The following is an 18,821-nucleotide window of genomic DNA, read 5'->3' on the forward strand; positions in this document are numbered from 1 at the left end:
TGGGCATTCATATCATGGTTGGCCCTGAAACTTGGAGGTATTCCTCTGCCACTGCTGAAGAGCAGGTGGTTACTGAAAGAGAACAAGAGGAAGGCCCATTTAAAATCGGGTCTCAAATAAATTTGAATACCTTTGGAATTGTTTGTTTGTCCGGGCTTCTGATTTCAAGTGAGTTGTATGTGTTTGTCAGGTAACACTATGGCAATGGGAGCGTTAAATTAAGAGGTAAATAGGACATTCTATCTGTGGGTGCTGCCCTCTTGACTTGGAGGAGACAGGCAGGTCTGATTCTGGCACATTTGGGAATATGGGAGCAAACACATGCCAACTCCTCCAGGCTGCTAATCTTAGCTTGGATGTCGTTTGCCTCAGGCAGCCACAAGGATTTATTAAGCCCCCATGTGGGGCATGGTGTTGGATTAAGAACTCAGATTCTGTTGAGGTTCCAGCTTTGGAATTCAATCTTACACTTTTGCTTGAGGTAACAAAACATTCACAGTAACCTCATTCTTCTGTAATGCTCTGATGATGACTAAAGAAAAAATCATTCCAGTGAGCCAACATTAGGTATCCCATCCTCTGGCACAAATAATCAGGAAAGAGGTATTTAAATAGAGCAGAACCACGTTAGTTTGAAATTCGACGACCTGAAACCAGGCAGTCAGAGATGGAATCAGAGAATGTGAGAATCGGAAGGTAATTTAGTGATCACCTAGACCACCGGTTCCCAAACATTAGCATGCATTGTGATCACCTGGTGGGCTTGTCAAAATAGAGACTGCTGGACCCTATGCCTACAAACTATAATTTGGTAGGTCTTGGGCCTATCCGAGAATTAATAACTTAATTGGGTTGGATCCAAGAATTTGCATTGCTAACCATAGGGCATAGTGATGCCACTGGTTTGGCTACCTCATCTTGAGAGCCTCTGAATTAGAGGACTCCTGTACTTTACCAGTAAGGAAGCTGGAATGGAAAAGTTGATGAACTGTTCAAGGTAACAGTGCAGAAAATGAAAGAGCCAAGGCTAAATCTAGTTCTTTTGAGTTCAGGTTCATTGTTCTTATTTCTGTTCCACCATTCGTGACATAAATTTACTATGTCTACAATAACATATATTTTCTTAGGAATAATAGGAAACTCCCAAAATCTTTGCACTCCCACTTGGTATCAATTGACTTTGGGAAGTCATGTAACCACTCTACTGTTTCAGTTTCTGTAAAGTGGGAAAAATAATAATAATTGTAATAATAGGATGACAATCCTGTCTAATATGATGGTTGTGAGGATTGACATACAATATTATAGCTATATAGGTATATATGTCAAATATTTATAAAGTTCCTAGAATAGTGCTTTGCAAACTGCTATTATTGTTACTAAATATTAACTATTTCTAATTATTTTGAAAATATTTTATATTACCAAGATTTCACTCTATCTGGTCAAACTGGTTGATACAAGAATAGTAAAGGTGTCTAAGAGAAAAAAAGTCAGAATATGGCTAATCCCAAAACAGATGATTTAAAATAATTGGATATTAGAGTGAGCGTGATATTCTAAATTATCTCCTCCAGCCTCTCTTCCTATGTAGGAAACAGAGAAGTCACAGAGAAATTAAGCGATATGTCTAAGCTTTTATAGCTAATTAGCCATATTGCAGTTCTATAACTCAGTTTAATCCTATGCTAGTCAATATTTTTGAATGTAGCATTATAATATTGTCTTAGTCCACTTTCTTTTGCTCATAAGAGAATACCTGAGACTGGATAATTTATAAGAAACACAATTAATTTTTTATAGTTCCGAAGGTGGGGAAGTCCAAGGTTGAAGGGTCATATCTTATGACAGCCTTCTTGCTGAGACCCTGCAGAGTTCCAAGGTGGCATAGGGCATCACATGGTGAAGGAGCTGAGCACACTGGCTCATGTCTCTCTTTCTCTTTTTATAAAACCACCAGTCCCACTCCTGTAATAACCCATTATTCCATTAACCTGAAAATCCATTAATCCACGAATGGCTCTACCCTCATGGTCTGATCACCTTTTAAAGGCGTCACCTCTCAATACTGCCACATTCGGGATTAAGTTTTCAACATGAATTTTAGAGGGGACCTTTAAACCATAATGAATATCTTCTTACAGTTTTGTCTCTATTTCCTAGTGCTATGAATTCAGCTGAACTGTAGAGTTGACAACATACCACTGCTTCAGTATCTTGTCCTGTTTGTTCTGAATGCTTTTTCCTCAATGCTTTATTGTTGTTGCTGTTGTTGTTGTTCCTGCATAGGGCAAAATGAGATGCCTTTATTTCTATTAAGTTTCAAAAATACTCAGAAGGATATGTGAAGCTATTTCCTACCTGCATGTTATTCTCCTGTGTTTCCCCTGAAGCCTTCCATGTCTTGAGATGAGTCAATGCCTTGGAAAGCAAATTATTATTCAGTTTAAAAATCAAGACTCATTTAAAGTATCTAAATTCCAATTTGGACAGCAAAAGGTTAATAGTGCATAGAAAAAAATTCCAGCAGCCCACAAATCTAAGCATAATTATGTATGAACATGAGGCTTTTATTGCTGTCAAAATTAATTACTTTTCAACTTCCAGCTGTTAAAACCCTTCTGGCAGTTCTCCAAGCAATTCCCCTACAGTTACTTTTCCTTCAATTAATTTCTGGTGCAGTTCACAGGCTCCTGTTACATAAGAAGCAACTGAAAAGTTGACTTCTCAGGCTTTCTTTCTCTTTCCTTCCTTTCTTCCTTTGCTTAAAACTAGAAAACGACAGAATATGAAGCTTACTACTTTTACTCTTTCAGCTTGACTCTTAAAATCTAGAAACGAGCAGTGTGGAATTAAAGTATTAATGTTTATTATAAAGCACTTTATGTGTGTGAAGTGATTTGTAATAATTTTTATTAGCCATTTCTTTCCACTGTCCTCTGAGGTACATGAATGTTGTCATGTTTGCACTCTACAGCCCCACCCACTTTTCTCCCCCAGAAACTTTGCAGGAAATGGAATTTACAAATCTTCAGCACTGGGTTTAACCCCAATGGTATGCACCATTTATTTCTGGGATGGTGGTTACCTTCGCCACTCCCGTAGGCATACAGGTTTGTTGTGGTGGGAATTGTCTCAGAAGGAGAAGCCATGAGGTGCCTGAAGTTGCCCAGTAGCCTAAAAGCTCTCATGGTGGACTGCACCCCCAATCCCTATTCTAGAAGCAGCTGCCAAGAGACTGGTTGAGTTCTGAAGGGCAGAGGCCTATGGCAAACTATGCCATTGTGTTGGATAAATGATCACAGTGTATGATTGTATGAAAGTCTGCATCTTTGCATTTGCTTGGCACAGACCGAGTTTTTGCACATGGGTACTGGGTCAGATGTGCTGTCTTTCCAGTCTTCCTGGGATTCCAGAAGAATAGTTCTTGCATCTTTTCTCACTGCTGTAGAGATCGGAATGAAGGCTGAAGCTGTGCTTCCTAGAGACGGGGAGTTCTAATTCCTCTCACCTTGCCTGTGATATCAGGGCATGTGCTCTTCCACATCTGAGTGAGTTAAGCCAGTTTCATTTCCCTGGTTTGTCTCTCCCAGATCCCTCCAAAGTTGCCTGCCCTCTTCACATCTGGGGTGGAGGGCGCCTTCCCTGGGCACCCTCCTCCTCATCCACCCTGCTTCATGCTCTTCCATAATTGCACGTTAAAATGCTGTAATGAACAGATGCTTCTAGTGTGTAGTCTCTTTGTAATTTCTGCTATCATCCTCCATTTTCATGCAAAATTAACATATTTCCAGATGCTGATTCCTGAGCCTTTCTATCTGATAGTGGCAGTGCATGAGGTCTGAAACTGGGCAAGGGGCAGAGGTAAAAGAGTAAAGAGTAAAGAGGTCTTGCCTATTTAAAAAAATGTAAGAATGCAGCAAATACCTTGTAGTGCCTGTTTGTTTTATCATGAATATGCAGTTCTGTGCTACCCTATATTTATGTGGTTGGGAGGAGAGACTGCAGATGCAGAGGAAATCTTCATTCCATTCTTATCATCCAGACTCTAAAGTGGCTTGTCATTGAAAATCTGGGCTTTGAAAATTCAAGGCTGTCATAATTTAGGCTATGGAGCAAGATTTCTTGCCCAAACAGGAGTCTTGCTGGTCAGTGGGTCGGGGAGTGATTTGTGTGAATTTATCTCAGCTCAAGGCCCCTGAGGCTGGTTTCTAGACTGCCTTGGTTAAAAATAGCCTGCTGATGAAATCGCATCCTAGCTCAAATCTAGCCCAAGGAAATGGCTCGAGGCCCCAGCACCTTACTGGAGTATGGAGCAGAGAAAGAGTCACCAAGAAGTCATCAGGTTGTCCCTTTACTACAGTTTGCACTGCAGTGAAAAATCTGTGTCAACCTCTCCCTCCTCCTTTGAAAATTAGCTGGTTAGCTTCTCCTAGGACTGCATTGATTGACTCCAGTCAGGGTAATTTGGACAAAAATTACTGAGCCCCGAATTGATGGCCTAGAGTGAACTGAGTCAGGATTAAAACTTTCTCTGAGTCTGAAGACCACAGGCCAAGACTCTTCCTTTAGGAAGCTGCCAAGACATCTAAGGGACAGGCTGGAGATCATGTTGAGAGCACCAAGGCCAGGAAGGACTGCTGATGAAGTTTTGTCCTTCTGTTCAGTATTTAATGTACTTCCTATTTGTAAGACATTCCTTAAAAATTGCCACAGGCACAGTTTTTGTTAATTGACTTACATGACGTGCGTGAATATTATTTTTCACTTAAAACACCTTTTTGTACATTATGTGCTTGTTTCCTTAATTGGATACTTTGTGGGTGGTTTGGCTAGATTTGGTGTTCCCTAGACCTGTAGATTCTATCATTCAAACTCCAAACATCTCACCAAACTCTATCAAGTGTAAATTAAAAACAAATATGTATGCAGTCAACAAGTTGGGGAGAAGAAGTTCTGTTTGGCGTTAGAGTCACTTTGCAGTTGGCAAAATACAGTTACAGTAATTTATATTGCTGTTATTCCATCTGCTTTATGGCTTAAAATGTCCTAGATTGCCTCAAACTCTGTATATGCAATATTTTCCATTTATAAAATTTTCCTGCATAATCCATTTTATTTTTCAGAGAACTTTTGAAAAACAACATTGGTTAGTTTCACATTTCTAGAGCCAAGTTTTATGTGATATGATTTTTAATCTTATAAATGGATGATAAAGCCTGAAGAGATAATCCAGGGAAACTTCTAGAAAGTAAATGTTTGTCCCATGGACTCAGTGCAAATTCTGCCAACAAATGAACAGTTCACAGCAGCTGGACTTTGTAGAGGCAGAGCCCACGTAGTCTCAAGTAAATTCCTTCTGAGGCCTGCAGCTTTCTACTCCCACCCCCTGGTTATGCTTAAATACTTTCTGCCTCCATGTCTCTTTGGAACTTTGAATTTTTTTTTTGGAGCCATGGAGGCATGAGTGTTTATAAATTATCTTCTTCACTACTCAATTATGAAAGGACGGGTAGAAATGAGTGCACATGGTAAAGATTATAGGAAAATACATAAGTTTCAAAGTCTCTATGATTCTGGGACAGGGGAATGGAGGTGAGGGGATAGTAGCCGGTCCTGGGATTTGACACTCCTGTCTGTTCATTTGCCAGGAGTTACACTCACCCACTTCTGTGTACAGTATTAGGGAGGGAAGGTAGGGATGGAAATCATAGAGTAAAGAGGCTCATCAATTCCAGCCACATCGCCTGAGTTTTCAAGTGATAAATAGGATTGTTTGGAAGGCATTGGCAGGCTCTTTTCATGGCATAAGGTACTATTTAGAAGAAAATGATTCGAAGTTCTCTTCTTAGTTGAGAAATATTTGCAAGGATTTTCTGTTTTGCCTCTTTCAACATATAACACTATTAATTAGTTTAGTTTTGTTGTTGTTGTTTGTTTGTTTCCTGAAACAGGGTCTCACTCTGTCACCCAGGCTGGAGTGCAGTGGCACAATCCTGGCTCACTGCAGCCTTGAACTCCCTGTCTCAGGTGATCCTCCCACCTCACCCTCCGGAGTAGCCGGGACTACAGGCATGTGCCACCATGCCCGGCTAATTTTTTTTTTTTTTTTTTTTTTTTTTTTGAGACGGAGTCTCATTCTGTGGCCCAGGCTGGAGTGCAGTGGCCGGATCTCAGCTCACTGCAAGCTCCACCTCCCGGGTTTACGCCATTCTCCTGTCTCAGCCTCCCGAGTAGCTGGGACTACAGGCACCCGCCACCTCCCCCGGCTAGTTTTTTTTTTTTTGTATTTTTTAGTAAAGACGGGGTTTCACCGTGTTAGCCAGGATGGTCTCGATCTCCTGACCTCGTGATCCACCCATCTCGGCCTCCCAAAGTGCTGGGATTACAGGCTTGAGCCACCGCGCCCGGCCGCTAATTTTTTTTTGTATTTATTTTTTGTGGAGCCAGGGTTTCACCACGTTGCCCAGGCTGGTCTCAAACTCCCGGGCTCAAGTGATCTGCTGGGCTCAGTCTCCTAAAGTACTAGGATTAGAGGTGTGAGCCACCGCACTGGATCCACTAGTTTAGCTTTTATCCTACAAAACTGTCTTCAGTTGAATTATAACAATGCCTTACATTTGAATTCTACTGTCTAATTTTCACAGACCTTATTTCATTCAATACTCCTGTGATCAAGACTTTTTTTTTTTTCTTTGATACGGAGTTTCACTCTTGTTGCCCAGGCTGGATTGCAAAGGTGTGTCCTCCTCACGGGTTCAAGCGATTCTCCTGCCTCAGCCTCCCAAGTAGCTGAGATCACAGGCTCCCACCACCACACCCAGCTAATTTTGTATGTTTAGTAGAGACAGGGTTTTGCCATGTTGGCCAGGCTGGTCTCCAACTCCTGACCTCAGGTGATCCGCCCAACTTGACCTGCCAAAGTGCTGGGATTATAGGCGTGAACCACTGCGCCCAGCCCTGTGATCAAGACTTAATTGGAGCCGGAAAGGAAGGTATCATTAATTCACTGCTTTGGGCATTGAAATTAAGAGAAAAGTAACTTGTCCATGGTCACAGGGCAAGTTGGTGGCAAAGTGGGGACTGGAGCCAAAGTCTCCTGGCTCCTAGTACAGTGTTTTCTATTGGAAAAAGCAGTGTTTAGTGATGCGTATTAGCTTCACATTGGCATCCTTCATGAAGATGGTAACATCTCTAGTCCGTCAGGAGGGAGGTACATTGTGCTTTCCTCAGTAGATACTCACATGTAGGTTGTTCTTCAGTTTGTAACTGCCCACAGCACCTGTTATGCCAGGTTATTCTTACCTTGCCTGATGGATTTTCTGAACAACCCATAACCTTTGCTAGAAAGAAGACTGCACATATTCTATTTCTGGAGCCTCACCAGTCTGCCAGCAGTACTCAGGTCCCCAAGGTACCTACCTATTTCAAGTTGCTTGAAGCTGTGCTCCTGGGCACCTGGGAAGTGCGTTGGACCCCTAGAATGTACCTGCCCTGGCTGATACTTAACACAAAAGTTGCCTCGTTACTACTGTCCTTTTCTCCTTATCAGCTCAGTACCCAGGGAGGTGTTCAGGCCTGGACATTGCTCCTCAAATGATAGCTTGGCTTCATTCCAGGAGCTTTCGTTGTTGCCGTCTTATTGGCTGTTATTTGGAAAGCTTAGAGGTGAGGCTGGTTTAACAGGTCAAGGGTCACTGTGAAATATCTCAGTTTTGCTGCCCTGTAAAAACAGAATACATTCTCTGATTTTGACTGTGGTAAGGAGCTTGATGCTGGATTGATGCTAGAACAACTTCAAGGAAGTGCTGGCTTTCCTGAAGGTACAAAGAGTTGAAGCTATCACCATTTAGCTTTTAGATAAGCTGCACATTTTGTTCTTCCCTCCTGCTCTATTGCCAGAGTTTAATAAGGATGCCTTAGAATATATACTCTTTCCTTGCAATTTAAATCAATCACCCATTAATTGACACACAAACCTCTCTAGAAAGAGCTCATCTTCTTGGTTTTTGGGAATGTGACCTGGTTCTCTGCTCAGGTATAGGGTCACCTTTGTTCTCTCTGTATTTCCCAAGCTTTAGGTAAAATTTCTAACCAGGCATGGTTTGTCTTCAGCTCTATTTAATTCATGTCAGAGGCTTCTAGTCTCCTTTAGATCTTTTCCTTTCTCCCTCCAAACTTCAATTTGAAAATGAATTCCTAATGCAATAATATTAAGGCTGGGGCCTTTAGGAGGTGATTAGATCATGAAGGCTCTGCCCTCATGAATGGAATTCGTGCCTTTATACAAGCGCTTGAGGGAGTCTATTTGTCCCTTTTCGCCCTTCCATCATGTGAGAACACAGCATTTACTCCTTCTGCCACATGAGTTTGCAGCAAAAAGGCTCTTACCAGACAGTAAATGCTGGTGTTTTTATCTTGGACTCCCCAGCCTCCAGAACTGTAAGAAACAAATTTCTGTTTTTTATAAATTACCAAGTCTAAGGTATCTTGTTGTAGTAGCAGAAATAGACAAAGTCTCATGCATAGACTGATTGCTTTCCAGCTGCTCAAAATTATTTGCTGAGCAGTCCTAACTGGGTTCGTGTTTGATAGCATCTGTGGGTCATTACAAGGTTCTTTCCCTCTCAAAATTCTCCTAACTTCTCTTGGCAGCCCTGCCCTTTCTGTTTGTAATAAACAACTTCTCTTTTTTAAAAAATAGCCATTATGATGATTACTATCAACACTATTATAACAACACCATTACCTCCTACTCTTTGCCAAGCCGCGAGAACACACGAAAAGACGAAAAGGCTCTCTGCCCTGGGAGAGTTTCTAATCTGGGTTCAGGAATATCAACACTATTGATCACAAGTCAATTCCTGTCTTACTTCTAGGATAAAATGCTTATGCATTCCAATAGGAAATATAAGAGCATGATGCCTTAGCCCATGGTACTTTTGAAAGGCCAATGAGGAGATGTTCAGAAAACATAGGGACCCTTAAAAAATCATATCACATCAATGGGTGTCCACAAAAGCCTACCTTTAACCTCTTCTCTATCACCTGTTTCCAACTGATGGCCCTGTGATCATCCATAGTGAAACCACACAGGGTGTACTTGGGGGTGGCCTTGTTTGTTGCGGGGGTGATTCTGTGAGTGTTGCTGTAGCTCACCCTAAATTACTCATGTCCATCCTAAAGCACAGTGGAAGAGATGTACATGACTGTCAGACCAGAGCTTCTGCCAAGCAGAGGCAGGATGCAACAAGACACATGAAAGCAGAAATCTTCCTGTTTCTGTAACATTTCCAGCTGGAAAACCAATCAGAGCCACACATTCCAGCTACACTTGGGAAACACTGAAATATCCAAGTAGTAATCACCTAGGTATGCTGCTAACTGGAACTCAAAATAATTCTGGGGTTGCCACTGCCATGTGCCTTGTAGGCTTCCAATTACCTGTGCTCACTTCTCTCTTTTCTCCAAGACCAATTATTGGGGGAATTTGGCATTCCTCCTCCTCTCTGCTTCAGCCATTCAAAGGAAGGTTGTTATACATCAGAATGTCTGACCATTTTAATTAAGCCAGTCAAAGGTAGGTGCTGAAACAGTTTAGCCTCTGAAGCATGGATTAAACACTTAAGGTTGAGGAACATAGAAGTTAGTTACTGTCAAAGAGTTGGAAGAAACCCTAGAGTAGGATGATCATACATTTCAGTTTAACCCGAAAATTCCCTGTCTCAGTGTAATTATTATCACTTCTTTTCTCTCAAAAGTGCTCAGTTGAGACCAAAAATGATATAGCTACTTTGTCTTAAAGATTATCTAGTCTGCCTTTCAGTTTGGTTCAAATTTAATGTAGAAATTGTCTTTCTGTGAATGATGGAGACTTGGGAGATGTAAAAAAATAAAAATATATAAATAAATAACTTTCATTTTATTTAAACCTATTTATTTTTATTAAAACCTTTCTGTTTTCCTTCCAAACACATGGTCATCTGTTTGCTATTAATCACCAGTAATGGGGGACTCATACTTTGCAAGAAATCTCTAATTAGTGAGTTCTTAGTTCTGCATCAAAATCTTCCTTCCTCTGGCTTCACTCTTTGATTCTAGTTCCTTCTTCTGAAACAATCTAGAGTAAATTTCTTCTCTCTTCTACAAAATATTTTCCATTTTGGTGTATTTGTGGTGTCTTTTTCAAGAAAATACTCATGTTTACTTTACTTACTTTTTTGAAATTCAAAGGAAACTGATCCGATTTTGGACTGATACACTTTATTTTATTTTTTATTTTTTTGAGACAAGGTCTCACTCTGTCACCCAGGCTGGAGTGCAGTGGTGTGATCACAGCTCACTACAGCCTTGCCCTCCCGGACTTAAGTGATCCTCCTACCTCAGCCTCCTGAGTACCTGGGACTACAGGAGCATGCCACCATGCCCAGTTGATTTTAAATATTTTTAGTTAGCAACTAGCTCTTGCTATATTGCCTGGGCTGGGCAGGTCCTGAACTCCTAAGCTCAAGCAATCCTCCCAAGTCAGCTTCCTAAACTGTTGGGATTACAAGCATGAGCCACCTCACACAATGGGACTGATATATCTTAAAGACAAAAGCAAGAATTTTGCTAAGCTCTATTATAGAACTCCTAGGTACGTACATGCCCAATTGTTTGGGGATTGTAGGTAAGATCATGCAGGAGTTACCAACACAGTGACAACGCCAGCATCCTGTAGTGAAAACTTCTTTATGACATTATTTTATGAATGCAGGTGCATGACCTAGATAATATCTCTAAAACTTTACAGGCAGGACATAAGCATAATATGAAGAAACAAGGCTCTCTTTAAAGATTTTTCCAAGCTAATGACAGATGCAAGATTCATCTGTTTTGTTTAAAAAGAAAATGCATTTTATTATTGTAAAAATAATGCAGGATGATTGTTGAAGATTTACAACACCTCAAAAAAAAAGAAAGAAAGAAAAAAAAGAAAAAGAAAAGACCTACTTGTAATTCTACCATTGGAGATAATATTCCATGCCCAGTTGATTTTTAAATTTTTTTTGATGTATGTCCTTTTATTCTTTTCTCTATGTGGATATACTTGATAAATAATTTAATAAAATGAGAATCATATTGATATAGAGTTTGCTCTACTTTTATATTAATATTAGATAACAATTACTCCACTGCACCATTAAATAAGACTTACAATTTGCTTTTATGATTGCAAAAGACTCAATGACGTGTATTTTGTACTTTTCCAAACATCTGTTGGTAGAGATTGAGGTTATTTTTAACTACTCCAGTAATACTACAGGCTACATCCTCAATCCTTGCCTGCTTCACTGATTACTTCCTTAGGATAGACTCCTAGAAAGAGATTCTGGTTAAAGAATCATATTAGTTTGTTTGGGGTGTCATAACAAAATACTGCAGATTTGGTGGCTTAAACAACAGAAATTTATTTTCTCACAGGTCTTGAGGTTGGAAGTCCCAGATCAAGGTGCCAGCTCTGGTGAGGGCTCTCTTCCTGGTTTGCAGATGGCAGCCTTCTTGCTGTATTCTTACATAGTGGAGGGACAGCTCTGGTGTTTCTTCCTCTTCTTATATGACCACCAGTCCTATCAGTGAATCAGTTATGGACCCACCCTTATGACTTCATTTAACCTTTATCACCTCCTCCCAGACTTTGTCTCCAAATACAGTCACATTGGGGGTTAGGCCTTTAACATGTGAATTTCTGGGGGACACAAGGCTTCAGTCCATAACAAAAATATAAATCTCTTTAATCTCCTTGATCTAAAAATATCAGATGTAAGGTTGAACAAATTTAGAGTCCCACCAACAAAGGAGTGGGATTTCAGTACACTTTTCTCAATGTAGAGCATCATGATTAAAGAAAGAAAAACCATAGCTAATTTGTTATTGGAAAAGTTGTAACTCATTGCTTTAATTTGGATTTCTTTGATTCCTAATGAGGTGAACATTTTTCATATGCTTATATGCTATTCATAGTTTTATTTCATGAATGAACTCATCATGTTTTCAGTACTTTTATTTTTTTCTATTTACTAATTTGTATGAGCTATTATAGAGAAATAATAAATCACAACTGATGTTACTTAGCATTTACTATCTACCCATATTGAAGCCAAGAAAATAACATATAGGCGCTCCTTCAAGTATTCATAAAACTCTCTGCATTATGCTCTAAACCCCCACTTTAAAGACAACAGTCCTGAGACAGAAAAATTAAGTCGATTTCTTAGAGAAGTTTATGTCTACTACATTCAAATTACATCTGTGATCATTGCTCCGGTCCTACTGTGTTTGGGTTCTTTGTCTTGGTAACTTGGTTCTTTGTTCTTGCCTTTGGTAACACCTATTATTTGCAGATTGAATTTCCTTTCTTTGTGCTTTACAAATATCATCTTCCCATTTGCCTTAAAAAATGACACATTTTTTTTTGCCCTCCCTCCCCCTTTTATCTTCTGTCAACTCCATTCTGCATATTACTGGTTAGATTTCCCAAGGTCCGTTTTACTGCCCTCAGTGCTGACTTCATTTCTCATATTGTAATTTCAGCCTCCTTATCTCACCCAGCTTCCTTTTCACCTGGGTTTATTGTCTTTACGTTCCATGGCGTTGTCTTTTCATCTCATCACGTTCTTTCAGTTCAGCTTTTTGGCTTTCTGCTCCTGTTTCAGAGAGGCCATATATTCTTAGATCCTACTGAAAATAATAAAATATTTCATACTATTTTCTCTTTTTTTTGAGAGTAAATCATCTTCAAAGGTGTGTTCATCTTCTTGATCTTCGGGATATTGTTCCCTTTCCCCTGAGGTTTCATACTTTTTTTCATAGGCCCTCTATTTAGTTTGTTGTTTACTAATCCTTAGATTAGACAAGTTCCTTCTGCATTCAGTGTTTGCCAACACACAGATTTTGTGGCTCTGCTGTAGAGAAATGAGATCTCATTCTCTTGCTTGATTATTTGACACTTTGAACTAAGGGAGTTGGTGGAAATTTAGAAGCCCAGCACACACTGTTGTTGGATTTCTTAGAGTCTTTTTTCTTGCTTATGTAGCTTCAATATGAGGGCTACATCCCCTAGGATGCAGAGCATGATTCTAGACTCCGACAGCTTCCTGCTCATTGCTTTCAGTTCACAGATGCGATAGAAAATGTGAGTGGGGTGGGGTTAGTGGGAGAGGACGCGGTAGAGAACAGGTGATTGGTGTTTTATTCTGGCACCTTAGAAATAAACACTTGCACAATAGAACTTACTGTTCAGCACTGACCTGGGCCTTTGAGACAGGGCAGACAGTGGGAAAGGACCAGAAGCCACCTCACTTTCTTTTCCATGTATGGGCTTCCCTACTTCAGGAGAGCACCTGTAGCTTGGCCACTCACTGTTTCTCTGAATCCACCTTCCTCTCTCTTGAAGTTGGTAAAAATGTTTCTCCATATTTTGGCAATTCCATTTCTGTATTTATGCTAATTTTGAATTTAATTATTTAAAACATGTAGTGGGGAATGTACGTATATTTACTGGGAAATTGGGAGAGGTTGAGTCATGGACTGCCAGGCAGGTGTCATTTTAAACTGGAAGTTCTTCGCACTGCTATTTTTTTGCTTGACAGTTTACTCCCAGACACTGAGCTTTGTCTGGATGCGTATTAGTGGCACCATCAGCATCTAATCATTTCTTGACACCTCATTCACCCACTTATCCATTGCCAGGTGTTTTTGCCATTGGTCTTGTGTCTGTGGTCTTCTTTCCATCCTCACCACTTCCACCGTGGCTCAGGCCTTCACTGTTTGCCATGGCGTCGTGTGCTTGCTGGCTGCCTGGACTGGCAGTCATCAGCCTCACCTCCTTTTCCATGCTTTGTATTACTGTCAAACACACTCTTCTTACTGCCTTGGGACAGTATCATGGGTTCCTAAAACCACTCAGTGGCTCCTCTTTGTGATTCTGATAATTTCCAGGTTGAGATAGACATTCTAGGTACCTCATAACCTGTACCCAACCTACCTTACCAGTCCTAACACCTTTACTCTATTCCTGTACCCTTTGCTCTTACTAAACTGGCTTATCCTCCATTTACAAGCATGTTCTATATTTCTCTGCCACCACCCTTTTACTTATATCATTCCTTCTACTGTGCTGGGATCTGTTTCTCTTTTATTTCTCTTTGCAGCAATCTGACCCATCTTCTAGAACCGCATTAAATGCAATCTTTTCCGTGAAGCCTAAATGCAATATCTTTCTCTGAGCTCTGAAACTGGATCATCTATTGAATACATTCTGCTTTGTGTTGTAGTGTGTGTGTGTGTGTGTGTGTGTGTGTGTGTGTGTACTACCTGCTACCTCCCCTAAGTGATTGTAAGCTTCTTGAAGTCCCCCATCATATTTTGCATTGGTTAAGCTATTCTATTTTGCTAAGCCTTAATTTCCTGATTAAAGTGAGCATAATAGAAGTGCTTAACTTCTAAGTTTGCAGCATTATTAAATGGAATAGAGCATCTAGAGTGCTGAGCAGAGACCTTGGTATACAACAGGTCCTCAACATTTATTGGTGGAACAAGTAAATGAACGAGTCTTCTTGTTTTCTCCTGAATCCTATATTATTGCAAATGCAGAACGTTTTCCTATCCTAAACTTTGCTAAATTTGCAGGGCCCTCAGTACTAGTTGCATTCCATATTTTTCTTGAGCATTGCCAGAAAGTTTAGGGGCAAGAAGGGAATGATCAAATATAACTACCATTAGTGAAAACCACAGGCACTGAACAGCTGGATAATGTGAACAGACAAGTTCAGCTGAACCTCCAGAAATGCATCAATCATAGGATGATGGCAGCTTCTGGGGAGAGTTAAGAGATGCTTGAAAAGGAGCCAGAGTGTGGAAGAAAAAAGATGTTTAGAGTTGGGTTTTCAAAACCGAAGTCTTCATCATGGCCAACAAACTATGGGAAGGTGGCAAATGTGTGTAAAAAGACCTTTTCATTTTCTTGAGTTCTTTAGAAAATTGGAGAGTTTTGTTTTGTTTGGTTTATTTATGTGTTTATTTTTGAGCAGCTTAATAATAGAAATTGCCTCAGGGATGGCGTCTGCCATTGCTTTACAAATGCAATACTGTTCTCCCTCGGGGGATTGTGCTGCAGGCTCCTAGAGTGAATATTGCAAAAGCCACTAATAATACTCCTTCTCAGGTAACATTTTCTGGTATAAAATATCTTGGCTTAATATAGTCTAAATACATTGAAGTGTAATGTGGCCAGCATGATAACTTTCTGAAACGCAATACTATTGTCCTTTCTTCTGTCTTGGTTTCTGTGGTGTCAGAGGCCCAAAATGAATCAAGATGACAAATCCTTAGCTGAGGCAATGTAGAAGCCACCATGGTACTGTACAGGAATTATAGTCTCTTATTTTTCCCGGGAGAGAGAGCATGGGATAATGTAAAGAACACTGGATGAGTGTCAGGATTCAGCTTCAGGAGGCAAAAGCCAATAGACTTGGGCCCAGCACTTAACCACTGTGCGCCTTATCTCTTAATTGGAAGGAATTGGGCTACAGAGGCTTAAGAGTCCTTCTAAATATGAACTTTTCAATTCTGAGGTTTCTTCTGTCTGGAGAGGAGCATATCATGATGGATCGGTCTCTGGAATCAACAGGCTTGGTTTTGAACTAAGCCCTTTTGTAGCTAAGAGATCTTCGACCAGTTGCTTACCCACCCTCCTTTTTCTTCTATAAAAGATGGGGATAGTCATATTACTTGTATCAGTTTGGATATGCAGCCGGTGTTGATTTTTTGATTCAGCTGCTCAACAGGAACCCATGCTCTTTTTGACAAGTTCACCATCTTTAATTTCATCTTCATGTTTGTTGCCTCATCTTATAAGAAGGCATCAGCCTCTCCAGGTATTAAGTCTTCATTCCCAGCAGAAAGCAGGGGGTGGAAGTGGGAGGTGATAGCAGGATTTTTTTTTTTTAAGTATATGCATGGGGAAAGGGTCTACGTTCTAGGGCTTCTTCCTCCTTTTCTCTGAAAATGAACAACTTTTCCAAAACTCCCACATGACTTCCCATTGTATTTTATTGGCCAGAACAGGACCACAAGACTCCTCTCCTGTGAGGGGAGTTGGAAAAGTCTTTTTCAGCTTCTGTGATAGTGGTTAAGGGAGAAAGGGTTGGAAGTCCTTTGAAGTCAGTCAACAAACAGGTTTGCCAGACTGCCCCAAGTGACGTCAGAATGTCATGAGCTGCGTGTAGTGGTTAATGCTGGTTGAGTGCTTATCTCCCCGGGTCACAGCTTGACCCAGGGCCAGCACTGGATAACTGTTACTTACCCTTCTCTAACAGTCTATTCTTCCCTTTGCACCTGATTCAACCTCAGTGCAGTAATTTTCAACTTTATCATATGAGAATCCAGAATCCTTGATATTCAGCTCTAGAAGCCACTTGAGTTCTTTCTCTTCTAGTAATGCAATAGCTTTCCTGTGCACTGCTCATGATAGCTTTAGTGTCTTGTCCAGGAGTGTGTGTGTCTTAAACTGACAAAAGGAAAGCAGGGTCACAGATCAAGGGAGGCTGAGATTCTCCTGTACAAGGTGTTTTGCCTGAACAAAGCCACAGGCGATTCCTTATGCATGGGGTACCATGCTTTGCACAATGACCCTGTTCTATTCTGACCTTAGCAGTCTGGTCCAGAGGATGGTGCCTGACTCAAAAGGCAGCCAGTGAGAGGCTGCAGTGAGATTTCTGTCCAATAAGAGAGGTCCATAGAGAGTAGTAATTAATGGAACTAATCAGTCTCTCTGTCTTAGTGTCACTAAGTGCCATTCAAATATGCCAGATTCTAGAGATGTGCATAAGCTACGAGGCACATAGAGACAAGTAAGCAGATGGCACAAGAAACAGAAGCTGTGAGAAGGCAGAAGCCATGAGATGGATGAATTTTTTGAAGAGGCCGTAGCATCTGAACAGAGAATGGTTGACCTGCCATTATGGGAGCAACAGCGCATGCTGTTGAAGGACAAGATCAGATCTCGGGAGCTGCTGCTTTGCCTAGAGTGTTGCTATGGACTACCCTGGCACGCCCCAGTTCTCCCCTGGCTGGGCTGCCGTCTTTCTTGCTCCTCCTGGGCCCCTCTGTGAACCCCTTATTCTGAGAGAATGTGCAAAGATCTCCAATCTTGGTAACTATGGAGCCTGATTTACAAAGGAATTCAAATAATTTAGGCACAACTGTGTTGTCCTGTTACTAATTAGAGTAAGAGAAGGTGGCTGGTGTGCAGACTTCTTCCGCCTGGCTGCCCCTCATGGAGCAGCCACCCTCATGGTGGGAGAAACCTACTCAGCAAGGATGAGCTGCGATTCTGTTCTGCGCAGGCCCAGGGCCCACCAGCTGGGCACCAGAGCCCTGGCCCCCCTTTGCTGGCCAGAGAGTCTCTTCAGAGTGGAATTCAGAGGAGCCTGCCTTGCCACCAGACAATGGCTCCATTTACATAATCCTCCCTAGGCTGTGGCTGGTGTAATTCAGTTATTTGATTGATTTTATATTGTGTGATGCTGGAAGAGGTGAAGAAATAACAGGTTTTTGGCTGTACCCTCTGGCCTGTTCTGATCTGTCTTGTTGGCTTCAAGGATTTCACGAAGCTTTGTGCTGCTGCCAACTGTCTCCCTGGGTGTTGTTCACAGGCAGCATCCTGCTTCCCATGTGCATATCTCCACGGAATCCGTAGGAAGTGGGACCTAACCCTTCAGTTGCCGGCTCGTGGGTGGAGCGTGTGGGCTGCAGAGGTTTGCGTGGAGTCTTCAGTAGCCCCACGTGATGCCGAGTTTCTCCAGTGTTTAGTGCTCAAGCTCCATCCTGTCCCTTTTCCCCCAGGAGAAATGGCTGTGTATTAGTTTGATTGGAATGATCTCGCTATGTCTGGCAGCTCTAACACAAGTTAACACAGCTTTAAAAAACCAGTTTTCTTGATGTCTTGGCACAACAGGTTTCCTCGTATGGAATTGTTAAGCCACATTTCAACTTCATTTCCAGGCCTGTGTCTTCCCTGTTTGTTTGTTTGTTTTTTGAGACAGAGTCTTGCTCTATCTCCATGGAGGCTGGAGTGCAGTGGCGCCATCTCGGCTCCCCGCAACCTCCGTCTCCTGGGTTCAAGCGACTCTCCTGCCTCAGCCTCCCGAGTAGCTGGGACTACTGGCATGTGCCATCACGCCCGGCTAATTTTTGTAGTTTTAGTAGAGACGAGGTTTCACCGTGATGGCCAGGATGGTCTTGATTTCCTGATCTCGTGATCCGCCTGCCTCAGCCTCCCAAAGTGTTGGGATTACAGGCGTGAGCCACGGTGCCCGGCCCTGTTTGTTGACTTGAAGGTTCTGCCATTTCTTATGGAGCCTCCATCTCTGGCATTTATTATTGATACATTGTTTCTTTTACTTATTGTATGTTTATTTATTTTTTATCCAAGTGAGACTCACGTTGACACAGTTTGTTTTTTCTTTTCTTTCAGCTTTAACCAATCTTGAGTAAGAACTCCCTGACTTGGAAACACTCAAGTATCCCACACGTGACTGGATGGCCCTCGCCACACTGGGAACGGAATGGGGGCCTCCCATTGGAACTCGGGGTGGAGGCGGAAGCTCTACCAGCTATTGTGCCTCCTACTTCCATTGACAAAATAAGTGTTGCAGACGTGGGTATGTGGGATACGGGGTGTGGGGGCTGGTTAGTGCCTGGCATCTGGAATTAAAACCTAAACACATTTCCCCTTAGAAACAATATTATTTACAAGGGCCAAAAGCCCACTAACCACT

At 41.5% G+C, this 18,821-nt stretch overlaps 1 long non-coding RNA gene across 1 annotated transcript in view; it reads left to right on the forward strand.

Moving 5' to 3' along the window:
* The first annotated feature begins 498 nt into the window (after window positions 1–498).
* Window positions 499–18,821, forward strand: part of LOC105475148 (uncharacterized) — a 31,077-nt gene continuing 12,754 nt past the window's right edge. The window contains exons 1-2 of the long non-coding RNA XR_983164.2: window positions 499–696; window positions 18,518–18,704. This is a non-coding gene — a long non-coding RNA (uncharacterized lncRNA). The remainder of the gene's footprint in view (window positions 697–18,517; window positions 18,705–18,821) is intronic.

The sequence above is a fragment of the Macaca nemestrina genome, chromosome 6 (genome assembly GCF_043159975.1).
Source record: "Macaca nemestrina isolate mMacNem1 chromosome 6, mMacNem.hap1, whole genome shotgun sequence".
NCBI classification, from domain to species: Eukaryota; Metazoa; Chordata; class Mammalia; order Primates; family Cercopithecidae; genus Macaca; species Macaca nemestrina.